Here is a 23,463-nt window from a genome sequence, read left to right as displayed (position 1 = left end):
TGTGTTCTACCAATTCTGGCTACTTGCATAACCTGGATTTTAGTTGATCTTCATAAGCATACCTTCAGCTGAGATTATAGACATGCTCGTTGAGCTGGTGGGTTTGGTTGCAAACGTTTTGTCACCCGCTAGGTAACATCGTCAGTGCACCTCCGGTGAAGCCTCGGTGTTCTGTTCTGCTTGTTATTTATATGCCTCAGTTTGTTGGGGTGTTTGGTACCACTTTGGTTCTGTTTCAGTTATTAGGGTGTCCCACAAACCAACAACCGCCCTACGACAGCTACTGACGAATGTAAAGGATCCCATACCCAAAACCAGTGTAATATACAAAATACCATGCAAGGAATGTGTGAAACACTACATTGGCTAAACTGGAAGAAGACTGACAATACGGATACACAAACAGCAACTGCCACCAAGAGATACGACCAATTCTCACTTGTCTCACTACACACAAACAGCAAGAGAGACAAGTTTGACTGGGATGACACATTTATAATTGCACAAGCCAAACAGAGACACACCAGGGAATTCCTGGAGGCCTAGTATTCTAACTGGAACTTCTTCAACAAACACATTGAATTAGACCTGTGCACAAACCACTGAGAATCAGAACCGGGACTAATACCAACCACCCCAGCAAACCGAACATATAAATAACAAATGGCACAGAACACCGACGCTTCATTGGAGGCGCACTGATGTTACCTAGCAGGATGATGAAACATTTGCAACCAAACCCACTGGCTCAGCGAGCATGTCTACAACCTCAAAAACAACGCAAGCTACAAATCTTCTCAAATTTTAAACATGCCTTCAGCTCCTTGGGTCCTAAGCTCTGGAATTCCCATTCTAAACCTGTGCCTGACACATCTCATTCTTCCTTTTTAAGCATGTAAGAAATAGGAGCAGGAGTAGGCCATCTGGCCTGTCAAGCCTGCTCTGCCATTCAACAAGATCATCGCTGATCTTTTCGTGGACTCAGCTCCACACCCACCTGCTCACCATAACCCTTATTTCCTATACTGTTCAAAAATCTATCTGTGCCATAAAAACGTTCAACGAAGTAGCCTCGACTGCTTCACTGGGTAATGCTTCAAATGCTTTTTAAGATGTTCTATAAATCCTGTCTCTAACTAGGGTTCGATCATCTGTCCTAATATCCTTGGGTAGCTACCCATACCAGATTTCCTGTGAAGAGCCCTCTGACATCTTATCACATTAAAGGTACTATTGTAAATGCAAGCTGCTATTATTGTCTAAGTGGGAACTCTGGGGGTAAGGAAGAAAACATTTTCACTTTTAGTTTCATTTCAACACCGTGAGAATCTGTTAAACATGAGGTGAGTTTTTCTTTGGTCTTTATACCATAAAATCGTATCTTCACCTCGAGGCTATTGTGGGGACCTTTTATCAACATTGGGTTTTTCCAACATTAGCCAAAAGAAGCTCTGTCTTCTCTATGCTTCTCTGATATCGTTTCAAAGCCTCTACTGTACAAGTGGGTTGGGTAACTGCCACAGGCAATAGACTATCTATTTGCATCAAAGCACTGAGTACATTTGTTGCTAATCTAATTGAATCATAACAATAACTTATTATCTAATGCCTTTAATGTAATAAAGTGTAATGGCACTACATAGGAGCATTATAAAACAGCAGAGAACCAGAAAGGGCAGATGACCAGAGGTTTGCTCAAAGCGTTAGGCTTTGTAGAGGAAAGATAGTGATATGTAAGGTGAGAACTGCATTGTTTGGGCCCCAAGTAACAGAAGGCATGGTCAACAATTAAAGAACATGCAAACTGGGAAATTAATTGGCAGATACACTGAGAATTAAATATTTTGGTGAGAATAGGATGGCCATTTCTTTCATCGAAGGTGAGAATCTAAGTGGCATGCACAAAGTCAGGGATTTTGCAGTGCAAATATAATCACAAGACAATGCTCTATAGCTCAGAAAGGTCATTTAATAAATGCAAACCAAGCATTTGGCTTTATTTCTGGACATAATCGAAACACTCAGAAGTTACGTTGAAGGTGTATGGAATCTTGATTAGGTCACATTTAATGGTATTGCATGTAGTTCTGATTTCCGTTTTCTAAAAGTGATGTAGATGTATTGGAGAAGATTGGAGAATATTTGCGTGTGTGCGTGTAAGGTTTTGATGAAGTATTTACAAAATATTTCCATTTGTGAAGAAGGGCATCATTCATCAAGAAATCCAATATGGAGTTCAGAAGAAACATCTGACCCAGAGAGAGGTGAGAATATGTGAAAGAGATCAGTGGAAGTTCAAAGTATTGATGCATAAAGTTGGACAAGTAAATTTTTGAGGGAATAGAAGGATACAATAATAGACATAGAGAAAGAAAGATGAGCAGAGGCTTGAGACATGGACTGCTTGGGCTCAATTGTCTGTGCAGTATATCCCATGTCGTTCAATATGGGAGACACAAAAATTGGGGCGACACAAAAATTGGGGCAAGAATTAGGTGAGCATAGATTTCTGAGGAGAAATTGTTAGAGGAGATTAAAGATAGTGAGGGAATGAGAGAGATCTGAATGCAAGATGTGAATCTTAAAATCCAGATATTTTTTAATCCTGCGCTAAAACTAACCTAAGTCAGTAGTATACGGGTGACAATTGGTGCTTGGCCCGTGTTAAGACATGAGCAACTTGATGACCTCAGGTTTACGGTGAGTGCAATGCAGGACACCACTAGGAATGTGTTGAATATCTCAAGTCTGGAGGTACCAAAGACGTTAATGAGGAATTCAGCAGCAGGTAAGCTGATTCAGAGGTAAATTGAGTGATTTGATGGAGGTTGGAGGTTGGTGGTAAAGGAACCAAAAACAAGGAAAAACGTACTTGATCTCATCCTTACCAACATTTGTCCATGACAGTATTGGCAAGAGTGACCACTGCACATGACCACTCATGGAGACAAGATTCAGCCTTCACATTGAGATTACCCTCCATTGTGTTGTGTGGTGCTATCACTGTGCCAAATGGAACAGATCTACCAACTCAAGACTGGGGATCCATGAGGCGCTGTGGGCCATCAACAGCAGCAGAATCGTACTCCAGCACAATCTGTAACCTCATGGCCCGGCATATCCCCCACTCAACCATTACCATCAAACCAGGACATCAGCTCTGGTTCAACAGAGTACAGGAAGGGATGTCAGGAGCAACATCAGGCATACTTAAAAATGTGATGTCAATCTGGTGACGCTACCAAACAAGACTACTTGCATGCCAAACAGCATTAGCAGCATGTAATAGACACAGCTAAGTGATCCCACAATCAATGGACCACTTTAAGCTCTGCATTCTTGCCACATCTAATTGTGAATGGTGATGAACAATTAAACAACTCACTGGAAGAAAAGGCTGCACAAATATCCTCATTCACAATGATAAAAGAATCTAGCATGCAAGTGCAAAAGATAAGGCTGAAGCATTTTTCAGCAATCTTCAGTGAGAAGTACCAAGTGGATGATTCATTTCAACCTCCTCCAGTGGTCCCCAACGTTATAGATACCAGGCTTCAGCCAATTTGATTCACTCAATGTGATATCAAGTAACTGTTGGAGGCATTGGATACTGCAAAGGCTATGGGCCCTAATAACATTCTGGCAATTGTACTGAAGACTTGTACTCCAGAACCAAGCTATTTCCAATTCAGTTACAACGCTGTCATCTACAGGACAATGTGGAAAATTGTGTCCTGCGTGAAAAGCAGGACAAATCGAACCCAGCCATTTATGCAGCCGCCACCACCCCACGCCTCAGCAAACAACCACCACCAGTCTACTCCCAATCGTCAGTAAAGTGATGGAAGGTGTCATTTAACAGTTCTCTCAAGCAGTTGTTCAGCAATAATCTGCTCAGTGACGCCCAGTTTGAGTTCCACCGGGGCCACTCAGCTTCTGATCTTATTACAGCTTTAGTTCAAACATGGGCAAAAGAGCTGAATTCCGGAGGTGAGGTGAGAGTGACTGCCCTTGCTGTCAAGACCACATTCAACTCAATGTGGCATCAAGGTGCACTAGCAAAACGGGAATTAATCTGAATCAAGGGTTAAATCTTCGTTAGTTGAGGCCACACCTGGCAGACAGGAAGATGGCACAGTTGTTGGCGGTCAGTCATCTTGGCTCCCATGACATTTCTCCAGGAGTTCCTCAGTATAGTGTCTTAGGCCAGACCATCTTCAGCTGCTTCATCAATAACCTTCCCTTCATCATAAAGTCAGATTGACCAGAAAATCGACTGAACTTGCTATACAAGTACAATGGCTACTATAACAGGTCAGAGGCTAGGAATACTGTAGCATGGATCTCTTGTCAGCTCTCCAGAGGGCAGGATTGACCCCAGTGTCTCAAAGATTTCACCCAAGGTCTTTAGGGAGCCCCAGGTTTACAATTTTACAAGTTAATTAATGATAAAAATGGAAAAGAAACATTGGCGTAATTAAAAGATATTCATGGGAAGAAGACATACAGGAGAAATATTATAGGAAAAAAGAGGTTGGATCTACAGAGATTAAGTGAAGGCTACACTTTTACTTTCCATGAAATACTGCCCACAGATTATTACAATAAACTTTGTTCTGTCATGACTGATGAGCGTAGCTCACTTCCATCAATTTCAGAAAAACAAGCATCTTCATTGCTGTCTCTGAGGATGAAGATCAGTGTAGCTGGTTGTCATAGGGGCAGAATATTGAAAAGAAACAGCACTTTCAAAAATGGCTGTTGGGGGGAAATGAGTAATTCATCTCCTGACTTTCCCCCCAAAGCCTGTCCACCTACAAAGTACAAGTCAGGAGTGTGATGGAATACTCCCCACTTGCCTGGATGGGTGCAGTTCCAACAACACTCAAGAAGCTTGACTCCATCAAGGACAAAGCAGCCCACTTGACCGACACCACATTTATAAGCAACCACTCCCTTCATCACTGATGCTCAGTAACAGCATTGCGTACTATCTTCAAGATGCACTGCAGAAATTTTCCCAAGCCCCTCAGACAGCACCTTCCAAACACTTGACCACTTCTACCCCGAAAGACAGGGGCTGCAGGTACATGGGAACACCATCACCTGCAAGTTCTCCTCCAAGCCAATCACCATCCTGCCTTGGAAAGATGGCACCGTTCCTTCACTGTCATTGGGTCAAAATCCTGGAATTCCTTCCCTGCAATGTCACCATCAACGTTAGCAAAGTGAAGGAGCTGTTCATTGACTTCAGGAAGCGGAGGTGAGGGCATGCCCCTGCCTGCACCAATGGTGCTGAGATGGGGATGGTCAAGAGCATCAAGTTTCTGGGAGTGACGATCTCCAACAATCTGTCTTGGTCCATCCACGTCGACGCTACAGTCAAAGCCACAGCATGCCTCCACTTCCTCAGGAGGCTAAGGAAACTTGGCATGCTCACAAAGAGTCTTACTAATTTTTATAGATGTGCCATAGAAAGCATCCTATCTGAATGCATCCAGTATGGTATGGCAACTGCTGTTCCCAAGGGCGCAAGACACTACAGAGAGTCGTGAACACAGTCCAGTCCATAACGCAAACCAGTCTTCCATCTACTGATTCCATCTATACTTCCAGAAGCCTCATGAAAGCAACCAACATAATCAAAGACCTCTCTTCCAACCTCTTCTGTAGGGCAGAAGATATAAAACTTTGAATACACTTATGAATCAATTCAAGAATGGCTTCTTCCCTGCTGTTATCAGACTTTTGACAGACCTCTCAAATGTTAATTCTGATCTCTCTCTGCACTTTCTCATTGCTGCAACACTATATTCTGCACTCTGTTCTGATACCTTGCTGCACTTTATGGTACGATTTGCCTGTATAGCACGCAAAACGACAGTTTTCACTGTTTCTTAGTATATGTGACAACAATAAATCAATCAATCAGTCGATCAATCTAAGGGAATTATGGGTCAACCTAGAGCATACGAGCTGCAGAGGTTCAAGAAGGCAGCTCACCACCACCATTTCAAGGGCAATTGGGGACAGTGAATAAATGCTTACCAGCCAGTAATGCACAGTCCCATGAGAGAATAAAAAAACTGCTGAAAGTTGAAGGGCTTCATGATGATCCAAATGTGTAGCCAGAAGTCATCTTTGGATTAAGTGTGACACCGAAGTTGCAAATGGATTGGTTCAGTCTCGCACTTATTGCCAGGGAGTGGGAGTGAGAGTGAAGTTTGTAGCTGTGACTGATGATAATAGCTTCACTCTTAGTAATAGTTAATTCGAGGGAATATTTGCTCATTCAGTAATGGGTCTCAGAGAAGCAGTTTGATTTCTCGAGGATGGTGATGGAGTTGTGAAAGATGATTGGAGAAACTTAACGGGTCTGGCAATATCTATGGAAAGAGAAACAGGGTTAATGTCTGGCTTCTTCAGAGTGTGGTTGTAAGGTACAGTTGGATGCTGTAAGTGTATATGTGAAAACTAATGCTGTACTGTGGGATGATAACATTGAAAAGCATCATGTAGATGAGGAATAGAAGGGGGTTACGATTTGTTCCTTGTAGTGGGGGGAGGGTGTCCACCAACAATATTGGCACAATCAGAAAAGAAAACCATTCCAAGTGAAATTGTGGCTATGATTAGATAGATAAGAATGGAAATAATTAGTTCAAAAGAAAAAGTGCATGTTAATTTAGACCCCTCAAACAAAGTTGTTTCTTGCAAATCAATTCTGAATTCAAATTGCTTTCAAATAGAGTCAGACATCGATAATGAAACATCACAACACTGGCAATGCCAATTACTGCTAAGGTAGTAATTGATTTAGGCTTGATAATAAATAGAATCCTTTACTTGAGCCTGTTTCCAGTCTGAAATGTGCGAATAAATTTTAAGCTTTTTTGAGAACTGATAGATCAATGTGTTGAATTGCACAAGTGTAAATATCTTGCACCATTTTACATGTAACGTTCCAACATGATTGTCAACACCACTCCTCCCCTACCCCATTTTATAATGGTCGAGACTGTGTGCTAAACTACTGCCCACAAGGATCCACTGGGGCTGATTATTTGACGTTAATCCAGTTCTTTGACAGTTTCAAAATTCATCATCATTTTCAGAAATGCTCATGTTAATATTTTTTAAATCTATGCTGGTTTTGATTATGTAACCTGTCATACTGTATGAAGTCGGACCAATGTGGAAACAGTACTCATATTATTCAGCAAAGGATGTCCAAGAAAATTGATCAAGGGCGGAGATAGAATGTGAAAGTAAACCAGCATGAAATATTGAAACATGTTTTTAAAGCTTCTGTGACTTGTCATAAAAGGGGATGTGAGCAAAAGTAAATGTTAGCCCCTTGGAAGCAGAGATGACTGACATTATAATGGGAATAAATAAATGGCAGTGAAGTTGAACAAATATTTTGCTTCTCTCCACAGAAGACAGAAAGAATTATGTCGGAAATAGTGGGAATCCAAGGGTCTAATGAGGGTGAGGAACCTAATATAATTAATATTAGTAAAGTATTGGAGAAATTAATGGGCCTAGAAATCAACAAATCCCCTGATCTGATAGCCTCTACTAGGTTTTTAAAATAGTTGGAGATAATGGATGCATTTTATTTGAACTTGCAGAATTCTGTAGATTTAAGAATTAGAAGGTAGCAAATATAACCCTGCTGTTCGTAAAAGGAGAGTAAGAGAGAAAACAGTGAATTTCATGCTTGTTAACTTGACATCTATGATCAGGAAATGCTGGAATCTCTAAGGTTTTGGAGTAGATTTGTAGCCCAGGTTGCTGGAATCTGTTTTTAGTGCTGTGGTAACAGGGCACTTAGAAACGCAAAATAGGATTGGGCAGAGTTAGTGGGTTTTATAAGGAGAAAATCAAATCTTTTCAAGGATTTTGCAATTGTGACTGGTAGGGTAGATTAGAGAGATATCAAATGTGTATATATTTATGTAAATTTAGATTTTCAGGCAGCTTTTGATAAATTGACATAAGAGGTTGTTAGACAAGATGGAGATTGATTAATGGGATTAAGGTATTAGCATGGATTCAGCATTGGTTAATGTTAGATATAAAGAGTAGGAATGAATGGATGATTTTTAGGTTGTAACAAGTGAACTGCATAAGCGAGATATTAGATATTGAAATCGAAATATTGAAAGTTTGACTTTGGTCATACAAAACTAGGGGGGTGTCTGTGCTTTGAGAAGAATGCAAAGTGGGTCGGAAAGGAGTACAATCCGGAAAATTGAGGGACAAAAAAATGGCTTCTGGAGTATAATGGGGAGAAATGCAAATTAAGCCACTTTGGTAGGAAGAACAGAAGTCTGTTTTAAAATAGTGATTACCAACATTTGTTCAACAATCAGTGAGATTTGACTCTTGTACACAAATCACAAAGTTAACATGCATGTATTTTGAATAATAGAAAGGGAAATGTGTAATATACCTTTACTGCAAGAGAGTTGGAGTATTACAAGGAAGTCTTGCTGTAATTATATAGGGTGTTGGTGAGATCAAGGCTCAGCACTGTGTACAGATTTGGTCTCTTTGCCTAAGGAAGCTTATGTTTGCTTTTTGAGTTGGGCTACAAAGGTGCGCGAGATTATCAAGAAGGCTGTTTTAATGAAGAGAGATTGAGGAGAAAAGGAAGATATTTTCTCAAGTCTAGAAGGTTGAGAGGTGATCTCATTAGAAGGATTTCTCAGAGAGATTGACAAGATAGATGCTGAAGTACAATTTACCTTGGCTGCAGAGCAAGGAGTTATAATCTCAGGATTGTATATACCACATTATTTTCCTTATATACTCTGAGCTAAGAAGGGAAGATACTGCTTTAAACGAACTGACTGTAAAGATATGCTTACAGTTTTAAAGATCATGTTTATTCTAGCAGATTGGATCGTATACGCAGTGTTGTCTTTTCCTGGAATGGTGAGAGCAAAGGCAGACAGAATGGAGCCAAAGGTTTCTGAACTAAGGCTGCTTAACAACGACATTTTGATTGGCTCCTGCCCACGATTTGTGTGGGGGAAGTGCATTCGAAATCTAGACTGCAAAGAGAAAGCATCAAAAATCTGCCCTGCCCCAGATGTACCAGAAAGTGTCTCATTACAGCTATAAATGGAAAGCAAAGTACTGTGGATTCTGGAAATCTGAAACACCCAGAGAATGCTGGAGAAACTCAGCAGGTCTGGCAATATCTGTGAAGAGAGAAACAAAGTCAATATTTCTACTCTGATGTGACTGTTCTAAGAACTGGTGAGAATCTCCAGCCTTCTATATGTTTGTTTCCCATCACAGCTTGCTGGCTTCCTTTCCACTTCCTCTGGAAATCCCCTGATGAAGGAGGAATAAAATACCTCCAGAACCCTTGGAATGATGAACTTTTAACCAGTGAATGGTCTCCCACCAACCTTGTGTCAACATCAAAGTATTGAAAAGAAACAAAAGAAAACAACTAATTGAATTCTGCCATCTGAATTGGTGCTATCAAACTGTGTTTCCCTGATTTTCTATTTTCCCACCCTCTTTTCCACCCTTTATGTCCATGCATTGTCTGTCTAATGTGTCTTTCTGGATGTGAGAGGGGAATTTAAGAAGCAGAGTTTTTTTTAAATTTATGAGTTGTAAGTTGGCAAATAAGAAATATGAATTGTTAATCGTTAAAGATAATTTACTCATAAATAAATTGTTATCTTCTTAAGTATGTAAATATGGTGAGCGTTGTCTTTAAACTTGAGTTTGTCAGCCAGGTAAATTGGGGATGTTGGATAAGCTTAACTACATTTTTCCACATTTGTGATAACTCTAGGAACAGATGGAATCAATTTCGAGTGTATTGCGCCAGTGGCCGGGACATGATAAGTGACTGACTCCTTAGGTATGAGATGAGGAATTATTTCTTCACTCAGTGGACAGTGTTCCCTTTCTCACGTAGTTCTGTATGTTGAGTTGAATGCATTCAAGACAGATCAATCCTTTTTCTTTTAAGATATTACAGAAATGGAAATATGGCAGGAAAGAACAGCTGATGTACTGAAAGGCCAACCATAATCGAATTGAATCCAATCCAATCAAATAACAGAAAAGGCTCGAGTGGGCACTTGGGTCTAAATAATGGAAAAATAACAACCCAACCTCATTTGACCTGTTTTTGCCATTTTCTTTGAGCTGACTCAGTTGAGACCATAAGATGTAGGAGCAGGAGTAGGCCATTCAGCCCATCAAGTCTGCTTTAGTATTCAGTAAGATTGTGACTGATGATAATCTACAGGTGCACTTTTTCTGCCTTTTCCCCTTAACCCTTGATGCCCTTACAGATTTAAAAATATACCTATCACAGTCTTGAATATACAGAATGGTCCAATTTCAACAGCTTTTTGTAAAGAATTCCATAAATTAATAACCATCTGAGAGAATAAATTCCTCCTCATCTTTGTCTTAAATGTGGGGCCCCTTAGTCTGAGATTATGCCCTCCAGTCTTTTAAATTCTTTCAGGATCATGCATGATTCATTAGGGTGGCCTTTCATTCTTGAGGATTGACTCTCTCAGGTGAAGCTTGGCCTCCAAGTAAGAAAGCCCAGCACTTCACTGAATTCCGGTGCTAATGCATATTGAAGACTATACTTGAGGTAACAAGAATTCACATCCTATTTCGTATCGCATCTCTCTCACTAGAACTGGTTTTTATTTGCCAGTGTAGGATATTTTGAGTGGAAGGTGATGGAGATATATTAAACAGGTGAAGATTAACTGTTTTGGAAATAGGGATCTCTCGTGGTTCTTCCTAAAATTTTTACTTTTTTTTGTAAAAGTACTATTTAACTGTTAGTTGCTGTAGTTTAAAGTTGTTCAATGATATAACTTCGCCCTCTCTGTACATTGTCTGTTGCTATCGCTGCTGAACAATTTATTCCACTTATCCCAGCATTCCCTTGCTTCCAAACAAAGGCTGCTTAACCTGAAGTTACCTGGATTCCACTTATTTGGAATTCCACCTCTGAAATACTTTGCATGATTAAACATTTTCTCTCCAATGAAGCTCTGTTCACCCCTCTAGATGCCTCCCTTTTCCATTGGTGCCTATTTCCTTTTGGAGATCTGTGGGGTATTTGGCTGGAGGAGCTATAATTTTAGATATTATCTTTGTCTCAACCATATTGGAGGCTCTATCGAATGACTAGTTTAGTTGACCCCAGTGTTATTTTGTATTTCCACAGATGTACCAGAGGAGAACTTGAAGCTTTCTTTAGTGCATTACACTTCACGGGGGAATCTGCATTGTAAGTAAGTTCTTTAGTTAATGCCACAAGTCTCTGAGGCCTTTGAAACGTGCTGGTTAGTTGGAAGGATGGCAACAGAAATATTGTTCTTCTGTGTCATGAGTAGGGTTGCCAACTATGGATGAAGTTATTCCTGAATATTTTATCACGTGATGAACAAGCTCCAATCCCTAAACTCCTGCTTTTGATGTCCATCCTTGACGCAATGCATTCTGATTGGAATCTGAACAGACCCTTACTTGATTGAGTAAATCTCACAAACAATTGTTTATCCTATTTTCAAATGTGTTTATAATCCATAAGCAAAATGGTACACAGAAAATGGGAAAAGTACATTCTTTAACACCTCTGTGTGAATTCTCCCAGTTGCTTGCAACGTAGAATATAATTGTGCAACATTTACAGCACAGAAGCAGACAATTAGGCCTTTCTTATTTGCATTGATTCTCTGCTAGGTCATCCCATTCCCCAGCTCTTTCCCTATAACTCTGCTTTTTGTTTTCTCTCTCTTTAGGTTCTTATCCAATTCTTCTTTTTTTGAAAGCCATGACCTAATCTGTCTCCACCACACTCTAGTTGTGTGTTCCAGATCCTGACCGAAAAACGTATAAAATTAAGTTTTCTCATGACATGTTGGTTCTTTTGCTGCTCAGTTAATATTGGTACTCCGTAGTTCTTGATCCTTCCTTCAATGGAACAGTTTGTTTCTATCTACTTTTCTTAAATCAGTCATAATTGTGTACACCGTTATCAAATCTTCTCTTTTTAAGGAGAATAATCCCAGCAACTACAATCTTAAATATCTTACTCAAATTCCCCATCCCATGGACCATTTCTAAAATTTTCTGTCTAACGCTCTCACCATGTCTTCAAAGTGTTGTGTCAGAATTGGACACAATACTCTGGAGATTCATTTTTTAATTCCTGGAGAAGCCAGGCTAATCCTGGAGAGTTGGCAACCCAGGTCAAGAGCTGAACATATTTGAAGGTGAGAAAGGCAAATTCTGTTTTGAAACAATCTTTGCATGAACAAGTGTATGCATAAGTCATCATTACACGTTAGTTTCTCAGAATGTTCCTTTGCTCTATAATCTCTTAGGAAAGAGAAGGATCACTGTTAGCCCAAAAAGCTCAAACTCTGAAAACCCAGTGTTATGACTCAGTTCTAAAGTATCTATGATTCCTTGTTGACACAGTGAAATTTCTCTGTATGAATGTGTGCTGTTGCAAAGGCCACTAGTTCAGATGTCAATATGGTGAAGCCTTGAAACAATAGCCAATCACATTCTCCATCCCTGGGAATGCAGAAGAGCATTTGGTTTGGAAAGATGCGAATGTTTAATTTATTTGAACAAGGTTTTGCATTGCATTGAAGTAGACTACATCTCATTCTGTGTCCTGAAGACAGATGCAAAATATTAATTCAACTCTCCCGCAATTTTCTGTCTCCCCAGTATTGCTTCCACAGCTTCATTCTCGGAAGACCTATGTTCACTTTGCCTTGTATCTTCCGTTTGATTTATTTAAAGGACATCTTGCTAACCATTTTGATGTTTCTTGCTAGTTTACACAGTTTTTTTTTAATCTTTTGGTCCTCTTTTGTTGGGTTTTGAAACTTTCCCAATTCTCTGGCTTATCACTAATCTTTGCCATATTGAACATTTTTCTTTCCATTTGATGCTATCCCTAATTTCCTTAGTTAACCATGGTAGTTTATTCCTTTTAAATAACTCATTTTCTCACTATGTCTTTGTGGGTTTAAAAACTACTTTCTTAAAGTCCATTTATGAACCATCTTTTCTGAACTCTTTTCCCAGACCACTTTAACCAACTTTGCCTTCATTCCTTTGTAATTATTATTGAAATTTAGTCCTGTTGTTTCTGACGCAAGATTCTCATTCTCAATGTAAATTCTATCATGTTACGGTTACTGTTTTTGAGGGGAACTTTTATTCTGTGTTTGCTTTTTAAACCTGCCTCATTATCACCACAAGCAAAATAGTCTGATCCCTGCTTGTATCCTTAACAAATTGTTCCAGGAATCGGTCTTTCCAGGTACATTCTATGAGTTTTCTCCTCATGGCTGCCTCTGCCAATTTGATTTTTTTTCCAATCTGGATGAAAATTAAAGTCAGCTATAGTTAATATATTAACTTTTTTACATGACCTTATCTCTTGATTTTTTTTTCACTGCCCTACAATATGGCTTCCGTTAGGGGGCCTACAGATTATGCAAACCAGTGTTTTCTTCCCCTTGTTATTTTATATCTTCACCCATTACGGATTCTGCATCTTCTGATTCAAGATCATATCTTGCTATCGTGCTTATTCCATATCATACTTACGTTTCAAAACGTTTATACACTCTGTCCCTTCCTGTTTCACTCTGGGTATCGAAATAACATCCCTGTAATACTGCCATATCCTTCTACTTTGTGAGCACGTGTATCCATTATCCAGAATCTCCCTGTTCCCAGATTCATTTAAAGCCATCTCTAGAACCCTGTTTATTCCACTCGCAGGGACAACAGTCCATGTGAAGCCCCTACCACAAGAACCATTCCCGTGTCCGTTGAAGTACAATCCATTCCTCCCAGACCAATATTTCAACCTTAACTCCTTGTTTTTTAATGGGAAGGATGTCTTTTTACTAAAGTGATGAGTAAACATTTTTATGCAGAAACAGACTTCTGAAAAGCAGCAATGTTAACATCTAAAAGATGTGCTTGAATGAGTCAAATAGCCTAGTTTTGTCCTTGGTCCTGGTGTTTTTGTGGAAGTTGAAGTGCCATTTTGTCAATGAGCTACTGTACTCCTCTGGACAGATGGAGAGAGTTGACCCTCTGAAGACCTGAGAACTGATTTGTGCCTCTATCCGTTGGGGAAGGACAGTGGGAACTTGGTAAGAAGGTGTGGAATTAGGAATTGAATAAAGTAACAGCCCATTTATCCAAAATAAGTTAAGATGTTAAATTAACCTTTTACATTTCAAAAAAAAAACATAAGATCACTTGCTATCCAGTAAAGATTTACGAAACATTTTGCTGTTTGCTTTTGTAAATTGGAGTGCAAGTTTTGAAAATGTAATTTAAAGTTTGCAAGAACAGAAGTTGATCTGTCTAGTCAAGTTCAGGCTGTGCACTAGTTGCTGCTGTTCAAATCACTCTTAAAGGTGCAATGCTTGAATAAAAATCTTGATTTTGATGCATTTGCAGGGCCTTTGTCACTGTATCAAAAGGTTCGAAGGTTGAGGATGTTCATTGAGCACGTAATTTAGTTTGACAATTTGTTTGAATACGGATGGAGTTTTACATTGTCAGAGCTGCCAGCTTTCAGATGAACCCTATTTACTCCCTAAAGTTTAAACAAAGATCCTGTTGCGTTTGTAAAGGAGAGCCGGGGAATGCTCCCTAGGTGCACTGCTCAATAATTATTCTTTATTCAGAATAACTGAAACAGATTGTTTGGCCATCTAAACATTGTCATTTTGTGGAAGCTTGCTGATTCACATTTGCACCGCAATAGTGGCTACACTTCAAGGTACACTTTGCTGGCTATTTAGCTCTGTGGAATGTCATCAAGGACGTGTGAAGAACCCAATAAATGCTAGCTTTTTAAATCAGTCTTATTATTGGAACCTTATTCACAGAAGATCAAAATCAAATGGATGTCAATGAATGTAATTAACCTTATCACCTGATTTAATGTTTTGAGTTCTCCTATTTGATGGATGATGGTGCTGTGTAATGGAACACTTTAATATCCAGTGCCATCTTTGAGCCCTATTGGGTCAGGTACAGTGCAGATGATCACTTAATTGTAACATTTCTATTCCCATATCAGCTGTCTCTTTATCCTAACTGAACGAAAAGACCAATCACATCCAGCTTTCTTTGTTATATATTGGGAAAAACAGTCAATTGAGCAAATTCGGGACAGGGATGTCCTGGGGTAGAATCCCAGTGAGTTGCACTTGGCCTTCCACCTGTTTTGAGGACCGGGGCGGGGGTGGGAGAAATAGCTGTTTAATCCATAATGTTTAAAAACACCTACCTTCTCATTGTATTTTTAAGGACAGGATTTAGTTCTTCAAGATTTAGCGTTTGGACTGCACTCACAATTTTGCTTAAAAAGTGAGATACAAAGGGGCTTTGCAACTGTTGGCACTTGGCTGGATCTCCATGGTAGCCATTGCTATTTGGAGGTCATGACCCCATAATTTTGACCGGTCACCCTGCTGGGGTTGTGAGAAATAGTTTGGGATGACCTGACTTTGCGTACACTCTGTTCATGTTGCCATTTGTGATTGTACTCTGTACTCTGTACATCAATTTCAGTCTTGAATATCACAGTACAAGCACTGAAATGGTGTTTTAATGGCACGACAATGTGCTTAAAATGTTCAAAAATATAGTATTGGCCAGAAAGCTGTTCATTTACATAGGCTGGCATGGTTACTCGGTGGTCAGCACTGCAGCCTTACAGCATCAGGGACTCAGGTTTGATTCTACCCTCTGGCAACTGTATGGAGTTTGCAGTTCTCTCAGTGTCTGCATAGGTTTCCTCCAGGTGCTTCCTTTCTTCCCACAGTGGATGTGCAGGTTAGGTGGATTGGCCATGCTAAATTACTCATAGTGTCCAGGGATGTGCAGGCTAGGTCGATGAGCCTTGGGAAATACAGGGTTGCAGAGATAGGGTAGGGGTGTGAGTCTGGGTGGGATGGTGTCTGGAAGGTTGGTATGGAATCCCTGGGCCAAGTGGCCTGCTTCCGCACTGTAGGGATTCTGTGATTTTCTGGACCTGATCAAATGTGAAAACAGTCCAAAGGAAATGTGCAAGAAAAGCAATTGTTGAGGCCCTTGTCTACCAAGATATTTGGACAGTTAATGTACAATAGCAAAACACTATTATTATGTAAAATGAAAAGACCTGAAAATACTCAGGTCAGGCAGTAGCAGTGTTTTGAAACAGAGCTTGTTTCTGGTCAGTGAACTCCCATTGAAATCAGTAAAAGATATAGCAGGGACAGCATAAAAGGAACATCTTCGCAAGTGGAAGGCAGGGGAGATTGAATGACAAAATGGGTGATGTTGCAAGTGAAGATAGGGAACAGAGGAGAACCAAATAAACAAAAGAAGATCTAGAGAAGATATAAAAGGAGCTCATCTGATAACCCAACTCTATCCATTTTTTAAGGCAATAAATCCTTTTTGGTTCATTTCTTTACATGGTTGTTCAGCAGCGTTCACACATTTCACTAACAATTTGATGGACGAAGGAAGAATCATCCTCCATTTGGTAAATGAGCTCTACTTTGCCATTTTCAAGATAAATTCCAGAGGGGTGTGCAGTTTTTGTACAATGATGCATGCTGTATCTGTTGCTTTACTATTTGAGTTGCTTTTGGTCTGCATGAATGCTCAGAAGACCTGGAGATTACAGTTAATGCCATCCTAGAGGCATTTAGCTGTAACCTCATCAGGTTGTGTAGCACTGCAAGAGGTGAAAGGGCTGTTGATTTTCTTCTTAGTTTTCTACTTATTGTTGGCTCCCTGCATTTGATGTCTTGTCTCATTGCTCTCGCGCTGTCTCTCCCTTTCCCACTTCCCATGTGTCCTTCCATCCCTCCCTCCTCCCTAGGCCAAAAGACTGAATATTTGTCAATGTGGAACTGGAGGAACACAGCAGGCCAGGCAGCATCAGAGGAGCAGGAAAGCTGATGTTTCAGTTTGGGACCCTTCTTCAGAAATGGGGGAGGGGAAGGGGAAGGGTGCTCTGAAATAAGTGGGGAGGGCGGTGATAGCAGGTAGGTAGTAGTAGGGATTGGTCAGTGAGGTGGGAGGAGCGGATTGGTGGGAGAGAAGACAGACAGGTTACTTCCCCACCTTCGACCTCATCCCAAGACCAGCACCCCCCTCTCATTCCTGCCTCCTTGACCTGTCCGTCTTCTCTCCCACCAGTCCACTCCTCCTACCTCATTGGCCAAGCCCTACCACTATCAACCTGCTATCACCGCCCCCCTCTCTCTATTTAGTACAGAGCCCCCATTTCTGAAGAAGGATCCTGAACCGAAACATCAGCTTTCCTGCTCCTCTGATGCTGCTTGGCCTGCTGTGTTCCTCCAGCTCCGCACCTTGTTATCTCAGACTCCAGCATCGGCAGTTCTTACTATCTCTGAATATTTGTCAGGCTACACTGATGCCCTGTAGTCTGTGTCAGTATTTTTTAAATTATTCATTCATAGGATGAGGGCGTCACTGGCAAGGCCAGCATTTATTACCCATCCCTAATTGCCCAGAGGACAGTTAAGAGTCAACCACATTATTGTGGGTCTAGAGTCACATGTAGGCCAGACCAGATAAGGAAGTTTCCTTCCCTAAAGGACGTTTAGTGAACCAGATGGGTTTTTCCACCACTCGGCAATGGGTTCATGGTCATCATTAGGCTGTTAATTCTGGATTTTTATTGAATTCAGGTTCCACCATTTGCAGTGGTGGGATTCGAACCCAAGCCCCCAGGATATTACCTGGGTGTCTGGATTAACAGTCCAGTGATAATACCAATAGGCCGTTGCCTCCACTGTATGTTGCCGAGAATCCTGTTTCTCCAAAGTGCCTTTGAATCAAATTGATTTCCCAAAGGCAAGGTTGTATTTTAAAGCATTGAGCATAAGAATCACCTACTTTGATCTCACAATTGTTTGTGATTTTGACAAAATGTAACTGTGTAGGTAAGATACTTTCAGAATTTTAAGAAGGACACATGCAATAACAGTTAGAAAGGTGAGGATGAGTGAATGAATGGGGGAGCTATGTGTCATTGAAAATTACCTTGCAGCATTTGTTAATGGAATGCACAATGAAAATAATTTTGGAGTTCTGTTCTAACAATAAGAATGATTGCAGGAAGAATGTGTAAATAGAGCAGAGGTAACTTGAGTTTGGGAACCATTTTTTTTCTTTGATTCGTGTACCCAGATTTTTCTTTTTAGAGCCATGAGAATGTGGAACTCGTTACCATCAAGTACTTGAGGCAGTTATTGCTGATACATTTAAGGGGCAACTGGATAGGTACAGGAGGTACCATTTATACAGATGGTTTGACATGATGTCGGATGAGAGAAGCTTATGTAGTGTATTAACTCCAACATTGGGCAGAATAGCCTGCCATTGTGTTGAAAGATTTCATACAATATCTACAGAGATGTTGATCACCATCAGCTAACAGATTTGATTCAAAGCTGCTGTCGTTCAGGGTGGCTCAGTGGTCAGTACTGCTGCCTGACAGTGCCAGGGACCTGACCAATTCGAGCCTCGGGCGACTGTGTGGAGTTTGAACATTCTCCCATGTCTGTGTGGGTTTCGTCCGGGTGCTCCCAGTTTCCTCCCACAGTCCAAAGATGTGCAGGCTAGGTGGGTTAGCTGTGCTAAACTGCACATAGTGACCAGAGGTGTGCAGGTTAGGGGAGTAGCCATGGGAAATGCAGGGTTACAGGGATAGGGTGGGAGGTGTGATGGGTCTGCGTGGGATGCTTTTCAGAGGATTGGTGTGGACTTGATGGGCCAAATGGCCTGCTTCTACACTGTAGGGATTCTACAGTTAAGACCCTGCAGTTGCTTCTTGTTACTGTAAATGTCTCTGAAAATAAACTGACTTGGTAACCCCACTTACTCTGGAAAATCTCGTGAATTAATGGACCAGTTTTCTGATATGACATGCTGCAGCTGGTCATATGAGAAGCAGTTGAAGGCCTTGGATCTGTCCTTGATGGAGTATAGGAGGATGAGGGGAAATCTGATCGCAACTTACAGAATACTGTGGGGCCTAGATAGAACAATGTAAAGAAGATTGTTTTATGAATAGCAGAGACTAAGTTCTTAACTCAAGTTAGAGAATGTTGGTGTTGAAGAATCACTTTCCTACTTCATGTGCTCGGCATCAGTTGTGAGTATTCTCAGGCCAGGTGTAGCACCTGGAGATTGGGCTGAAACCTGCTCTTCGCTTCAACCTTCATGGGTACCTTCTAATACAACAATGTTGTGGTTTTGTAACTACTTACACTAACTGTCCTGTGTCAAGATTGGCAGTTGCTGACATCCACTGCATTTAATAGGTGTAAGAGAATATTAAGATGCCTTAACTATAATTTTCTGAAGCTTTTTGATTTGGAAATCATTGCTTTGGAAAATTGCAAATGCGACTCCTCTATTTAAGTAGGATATTCAAGAAAATCCAAGGAATTATGGACCAGGTAGCTGATTATCTATTGTCAGGAAGGTATTATTGACTATAATTAAGGATCGAATAACCAAAAGCTTTGAACATTTCTGGCTAATTGGAGGTAGTAGCATAGATTTACAAATATATGGGCTTCCAGAAGTCATTACATAAAGACCCTCATGTATGATTGTTAGCTCAAATTGAAATTCTTGATGTTGAATGCAAATTACTGACCTGATTAACAAGTTGGCTGAGTGGAGGGAGACAAATTAGGGATAATATGGAGTGTCGTTAACCAACCTGTTTGGACACACTTCATCACTTCTGCAGGACAGGAAGGATTTGAACCCAGATCTTTCGGCCCACAGGGATGCTACCACTGGATCACAAGAGCCCATGGTGGGGATAATGGACAGTGAATTCAATTGACAGGATTTGACTAGCCATGTCTTACACAAATCTGTGTTAGGGCCTCAATTATTCTTTATATTCAATAAGAGATAAAGAAACAGGTGTATGCCCTAGAATTTGGAAGGTTGAAACCATCCAGGACAAAATGGCTTGCTTAGCTTGCAACCCATTCATAACCTGGAATGCTTACTCCCTCCACCACTGATGCATGGTGGCAGCTGAGTGCATGCAGGTTTATAAGATGCACCGCAGCAATTCAACAGGCTTCTTTGGCCAGTACCTTCCAAACCCATGAGTTCTGCCCTTGACCTTCAAGGTGGTAGAAGATGAGTGGAAACACCACCACCCAAATGTTTCCTTCCAAGCAAACACTATGCCAGACTTGGAAATATATCACTGGATCAAAATCCTGCAACTCCCTTACTAATGGCACAGCAGCTATCCCTGTGCCCAAGGACTGCAGTGGTCTACAAAGGAGCTCATCACCACCGTCACCTCCTTTTTCTGAAAGTCAGTTAGTGATGCACAATGTATGCTGGCCTAGCCAGTAATACCCATGCCTCATGAATTTAATAAATAAAAAAGGTTAAAACATGATTTGATTCCAAGGTATTTAAGAGAGGCTGGGAGGAACAGTTTCTGCTAGCTGAAGAGTCTGTGACTAAAGAGTTTAATCAATAACGAAAGCCAGGCTTTGAGGGAGTAAAATTGGAAAACTGCTACCCTGTCTGAAGGAATAATGTTTGTAACCCTGAATAGAAATTGATGCAAGAACAATTTGTTAATTTTCAGTCTAAAATTGCTATATTGATCTACAAAAAATTGAGATCGGGGCATAATTGGGTATTTGGAGTTGGGTCAGAGTCCAGTCTTATTTGAATGGTGGAACTGACACTTGAGGGGCTAAACAGCTCTGGAGCTTACATGGCTGTGTTAAATTTCATTTTTTCAGCCTTTTGTCATTGGTAAGTAATAAATATACAAGGGACAAAAATGTGTTAAAACTTTGTCACTGAACAGTGACAATATCTACTTTAACAGTATGTGCTGTGTGGTGAGACCTCTATTGTTTTCCTAATTTCATGAAATTAGTCACAGTGCTTTAGTGACATCCTATACTGACCTTGTGTCTTGATTTTAATTTGAATTGAATCCAGGTTCTGTGAGTCGCCAAAGGGATGAGGTTCCCAATCTACCTCAAGTGGTCCTATATAGAAGCTATTGTCTACAGATCTACTCCAAAAGCTATTGTCAAATCTTAATATTTTTCTCAACATTTCAGGAGTTTTTAACCAGTAGATCTGTTGAGGATCCATTGCTCCATTGAGCGAGGATTAGTTGAGTTGTGGTCATGCGTACTTGACTTTGAGAGATGATTCCCAATATCAAGGTTTGCCAAAGTTTGGGCCAGGAACAGAAATGTTCGGGTCACAAGCTGTGAGACAGCAATAGCTGCTGTGAAATTCTGACCCAAGCTATAAGAGCTATATAGCCGTCCTTCTGCACTCTCCACTCTTTCTGAGGTGTTGCATTGTTCACAAACGTTAAAATGGGGTCACACAGGAAAACGTTTCAAGACCATGATAATTGATCCGTTCTTGGAGAATTCTGTGTCTACTTGGGAATGGGTGACCCAGTCTACAGTAAGTAATGAAAGGGAAGGTCTTGAGACCAGAAATTAACTGCAGATTATTTGCTATTGAAAATCTGGCTTATGCACAATGCAGCAGGAGAGACCTGGATAATGGTCTGTGTGTCTTGTTAGATCCTTCAGCAAAGAAGCACAGTGTCTGTCTCGGGACTTGGGAGCAATAGATAATGGGGCAACAAGTTCCCTTTGGTGCTTTCACCATCCATCATCCTGAGTGAACCTGCATCTGTGGGTGCTTCAAATTGGGATCTCCACACTGGGCATCTTTGCTTATACAGACATTGCTGTATTTTTCTTCCAGGACAAGGGCTATATCAGGCCAGAGACAACTAGCCTGCTGTATACCCATGTACAATTAAGCATATTTACACGTGTTCCATTCTTTTGGTGGGGGATGCTCCATTCTTCTGTCCCCCACACAAGCTTGATCTGAATGGGAAGACATTCTGTGGTTATTCAGAAACGGTGATAGAAGGCAGGTTGGTCATATAAATGTTGGAATGAGAGCGTATACCTCTTAATTTAACCCAATGGGTATCTTTTGTCCTTGGGAAACTCGGACAGCTAAGGGACTAAGAACTGCCAAAATCTGGCTTACTTGATTCATCCACTGCCCTCCCCACAATGATCACTTAGATCTCTTCTGATCCTACTGATCTGTCCCCACCCTACCTGACTTTAGTCTTGTCTGACCAGTCAGATGTCTCTCTTTCACTTATAATCTTCCATTTCCCTGACCCCTGACCTGTGCCAAGGTCAACAGTAGAATAGATCAATCTCCCCTGCCCCCTGCCCTTCCACCTCCCTCCATGCCTCCTAGCAGATATTCAGCCTATTGACTCCAAAAATAAGGCACTTCTACTGATGAATCCCTTTACTCAGTTGTGTGGAGTGCTTCCCATCAGTGAGTGCAATAGAAAATGCTGTTCTGTGGTGTTCTGCGGAATTGGTTAAATGTTGATTTTATACAAAATTTTTCATCCATTTGAGTACCTCCAACATCTGGTTTGAGTTGGCTTAAAACCGTTCAATTAGAATCTATTTTGCAGTCATTTTGGCTTTTGGTCACCGTTGTGTTTTTTTTCTGTTCAGGGAACATATGCTGGAATCTATTCACGTGAACCTTTTTTAAAGATGTGCTTAATTGATCTTTGGTCCCAAACAGAGATCTTAATTTGAAACTCACAAGTTACTGTTTGCGTCTTTTTGAGCTGGCAAGTGAATGTACAATTTCCAGCTTCTTTCAAGGTGGCCTTCCTCTCACAGGGAGAGGAATTAGAGATATTCATGGGGAATACAATTTTTCATTCAGTATCTCGATGGAGCAGGACTTGGACATTTTCCAAAATTCCTTTGTGGAAGCAATTCTGCAATTTCATCTGGGACAATGTTGTGAACTCTGTTGCTACATATGGTGTTCACCTCAATGTATGGATACTCACAGTCGACTAGTATTAAATATTATCAAAATGAAGAAGAACCTCTCGTACTAACAGCGGTTTGTTTTCTTTTGTGGCAATTGCTGACCAAGGAAGTGGGTTAATTAATATAATACTGCAAATGTTGTTTTACCCAGCATCTTATGAACTGCCACTCTTGATTTAAAAAACCCCAGCACAATTATATACCTCAAATACCGCGAAGTATACTGTATTATTCTGTCCAATTCTTTATTTTAGCTTTTAGTTTATTTACCTCCATGTAAATTTTGGACCAGACTAAACCCCCTCAAAAGATCTTAGGAAGATAGCCATGACTGCAATTTTTATTAAAAAGGCCAGTGCCAAACATTGCGTTCCAGATGCAGTTTGATTCATAAAACTACCAGCCCTGAAGCAAAACATACTTTATTCATACACTATATAGTTAAAATACAATAAAAGAA

General features: G+C 40.6%; 1 protein-coding gene across 9 annotated transcripts in view; it reads left to right on the top strand.

Moving 5' to 3' along the window:
- pknox2 (pbx/knotted 1 homeobox 2) overlaps positions 1 to 23,463 on the top strand; it is a 400,561-nt gene that overhangs the window by 79,832 nt on the left and 297,266 nt on the right. For 6 of the 9 annotated variants that reach the window (XM_048615463.1, XM_048615462.1, XM_048615465.1 and 3 more), the window contains exon 2: positions 11,234 to 11,300. The gene's annotated coding sequence lies outside the window, so the exon portion shown is untranslated. Of the gene's footprint in view, positions 1 to 7,472; positions 7,492 to 11,233; positions 11,301 to 23,463 lie in introns of those variants that run through there. The other 3 variants (XM_048615456.1, XM_048615460.1, XM_048615458.1) reach the window with 2 other exon arrangements.

The sequence above is a fragment of the Rhincodon typus genome, chromosome 32 (assembly GCF_021869965.1).
Source record: "Rhincodon typus isolate 14 chromosome 32, sRhiTyp1.1, whole genome shotgun sequence".
NCBI classification, from domain to species: domain Eukaryota; kingdom Metazoa; phylum Chordata; class Chondrichthyes; order Orectolobiformes; family Rhincodontidae; genus Rhincodon; species Rhincodon typus.
This window is presented reverse-complemented; position numbering and strand designations above follow the sequence as displayed.